At 43.0% G+C, this 2,759-nt stretch overlaps 1 non-coding gene across 1 annotated transcript; it reads right to left on the minus strand.

Moving 5' to 3' along the window:
- Positions 1–1,526: 1,526 nt before the first annotated feature.
- trnar-ucu lies at positions 1,527–1,618 on the minus strand. Its single transcript is given in 2 exon segments — positions 1,527–1,562; positions 1,582–1,618. It is a non-coding gene; the product is annotated as a tRNA-Arg (tRNA).
- Positions 1,619–2,759: the final 1,141 nt, after the last annotated feature.

Below are 2,759 nucleotides of genomic sequence, written 5' to 3' on the forward strand. Positions count from 1 at the left end.
AGGCACGAAAAATATTCCTGCTGCAATTCTGTATTCTTCACAGCAATACTTAAGAATATCGTTATCGTTTGGATTCCAGTTTTTCTGATAACAGTCAAAATGTCCAATGAGATAAATCTAATACTTTGTGGATTGTTTTAATGGCCTGTGCGAGCTTGCAGCAAAATCAGTAATATGAAACGATCTAAACATCCTTTCCAGAATTTAACACAGCGCAGGATCAGCGGTATGAAAAACGTCATTTTTTCAAAAATCTCCTCTGTATCTCTGTTGAATGATGGATATTCACTCAGGGAGTATTTATGGCTGGCCTTAAGTAACTAAGGTATTTCCCAAGGACAGAACACTCCAAAAAATCATATTTGTTTCGAATAAATGCTGTTTTACTCAACGGTTTTTGGCAACTTTTAAATATGTATGCACACACACATACATGCATGCGCATATAAATTTATGTGTGTATATAAAGAAATACGCGCATATATGTGTGTGTGTGTGTGTGTGAATTCAGTGTGTGTGTGTGTGTTCTTTCTGTAGAATGTGAGATCTTAGAGATTGCAATGATGTCCCTGAAATGTGGTGAAAATATGGCATAGAAAAATGTGGTGAAAATCAGCTTTATTGAATACTTCGTACGTTTACCATAGGATCCTGCATTGATCACCGGAAATGTAATGTCGCCACTGTACTGGGGTTTTCCTTCGATCGGCTTCACTTCGTCAGAGAATTCGATTCACTGATATTTCACCAACTTCCTTTGGCATTTTCATATGACACATCGACCCACACTGCACACAACGACAACAATATTCAGCATACTGCACCCACGAGCACGTGGCATGGTTTTTCTAAACAGTGAAGACTGAATAATATTATGCAAGGGCAAAGTGAATTTCAGTTTAATTGGTAAAGTCGCAAGAATCCAGAGTAAGATTCAAAATGTCAGAAATTCACGTTAATTACCTTGGCCAGAATTCCAGCCCAGCAAAGGGGAAATCTGCCCTGAATCCCCTGAATACATGCAATTGCTTGCTCCATGTGTCCACTTTGAAACCTATGTGAAGTAACAGTCAGCCTGAAGGAGAACTTGTGAGAATCCTCCGCTGTCTGATCTCAAGCTGAAACAAGAGCTGTCTTTTCCAGCTGGGAGGGAAGGGATGTGGAGGTGAGACCAAACTATTACTTGGCGTTTAGTTCATATTGTCCTTATTTAAAACCCTGGGCTAGAAATGGCACAGACACGAAGGAGTCCATTGTTAACACCGATCCTGCCCCGTTCCGTGATTCGGTTTCATCTTGGCTGACACAACAATTTTGTGTCTTTTTCCAGCCTATCCGCATCAGCGTGTTGCCTACTGGCTAACAGATGTTTATTGATCTCTATCATAAATAGACATCGAAAATTTAAACCTGTGAGAGGAAAATGTTCCGTTTCGAGACATTTGGGTTTCTGCTCCAATATTGTTGGTTTTGCAGATGAGCGGCGGAGTCTGCTCTGACCACCTTCCAAACCATAAACTAAAACTCGACTCTGATAGGATTCGAACCCACAACCTTCGAATTGCAACCTTCACAGCGATATAGAAGTCCAACACGCTATCCATTGCGCCACAGAGCCGTGCCAGCGGACTCCTTTTAGCACACAAATTTGACTGTGACCCATTGCGTTCAGGACACCCATCTCGCGTCTGTCTGTACTCGTCACACTTTCCAGTACCTGTTCCTTATCTACGTGTGCTCTGCCTCTTCAAGTGTTCGGCTACAGACTGCTGGAACGTTCTCATGACGCTTACCTTTACCACATGCTCAGATAATGATTTCCAGATAAGCAACATTCTACTGGTGAAAGCATTCTCCCAAAATCTCCTCAAAACATTTTGGCTCCCGTCTTTACTTTATGTCACTCTCTTCCTTCCCAATACAGGCTGATCCCTGTCATACATATCTACTCTCTTCATAAAATGTGCACGTTAATCAGTTACTCAATCAGCCTTCTCTGCGCTTCGATAAACATCCCTAACCTAGCTCGTCTACCTTCATATTGGGAATGGTCCAGCCCTTGCCATTCTTGTCATCTCCTGTGAACATCTCCTCCTGCAATCAGACGCCTCCAGCAGTCTGGTGATTTCAACGGACAAGCAAAGTTCCCTGAAGTAAAGCCAAAAGATCTGAACAAAATCAGCAGCTCGTGTCCGTCTCTGATGAGAATGGAAAGTTAACGTTTCGAGTCCAATAATCTTTCTTCGGAACTGATGGGATGGAAGGGTGGGTGAAGAATGTGGAAGAGGGCGGACGGGTTCTAAAATGATTGAACCCGATGTTGGGATCTAAAGTTTGCATGGTCTGTCAGTAGAAAATGAGTTGCAGGTCTTCCAGCTTGTGTTGTGCCTTGAAGGAGCACTGCAGCAAACCAGAGACAGGAATAGGTGCCTGGGAACACAAAGTCTCGATTAGAGTGGGGCTGGAAAATCACAGCAGATCAGGCAGTATCCCAGGAGCAGTAAAATCGACGTTTCGGACAACAGCCCTTCATCAGGTACAGGCAGGGAGCTTGAAGGGTGGGAACACAGTGTAATGTTGAAGTTACAGGAGACTGGAAGATCGGGATCGTTTTTGTTGATTCTGGACAGAACGTTAGTGATCTCAGCATTGTCACCGACTCTGTTTTCCTCTCACCATTGCAGAGAGATCACATTCTGAGCAGGAAATACAGTTGCCTCGATTTTATGAAGTGCAGACAAATCTCTGAAAGATGTGAC

Source organism: Chiloscyllium plagiosum, unplaced genomic scaffold (genome assembly GCF_004010195.1).
Source record: "Chiloscyllium plagiosum isolate BGI_BamShark_2017 unplaced genomic scaffold, ASM401019v2 scaf_40164, whole genome shotgun sequence".
Classification (NCBI taxonomy): Eukaryota; Metazoa; Chordata; class Chondrichthyes; order Orectolobiformes; family Hemiscylliidae; genus Chiloscyllium; species Chiloscyllium plagiosum.